Source organism: Morone saxatilis, unplaced genomic scaffold, assembly GCF_004916995.1.
Source record: "Morone saxatilis isolate NCDOM2014 unplaced genomic scaffold, NCSU_SB_2.0 Contig19, whole genome shotgun sequence".
NCBI lineage: Eukaryota > Metazoa > Chordata > Actinopteri > Moronidae > Morone > Morone saxatilis.
In genome coordinates, this window is record NW_023339751.1 from 25,112,412 (window position 1) to 25,112,793 (window position 382).

At 41.4% G+C, this 382-nt stretch overlaps 1 protein-coding gene across 1 annotated transcript in view; it reads right to left on the reverse strand.

The window, feature by feature from the left end:
• Positions 1–382, reverse strand: part of si:dkey-191g9.5 (rap1 GTPase-GDP dissociation stimulator 1) — a 25,175-nt gene that overhangs the window by 2,416 nt on the left and 22,377 nt on the right. The gene's annotated exons all lie outside the window — the stretch shown is intronic.

The window sequence follows — 382 nt, forward strand, 5'->3', positions numbered from 1 at the left end:
TTGCTGCTGTCATCGTCGTCGTCTTTTTCATGATCGTCATCGGTCATTACTATTAATGTAGTTGTTGCTACTGTTGTTGCTGTGTGTCTGTCTGTCTGTCTGTCTGTCTCAGAACCGGTGCCCCTTATTTATCAAGCATTTGCAAGAATCCACCAGGCCCGAACAAAAACAACCAATCAGAGGTGAGAAAGATAGTTGATTGTTTAGTCTTATCCCTAGGCATGAGACTCAACAACAACTATCTTTGAACTTTTCAACTATTCCAAAAAGTCTTTATGACTTTCTCAGCTCTGATTGGTTGTTTTCATCCAGGCCTGGTGCATTCTTGCAAATGTCATTAGGAGCACTAGAAGAAGCCAGAGGAACCTGATTGTTTTACAGA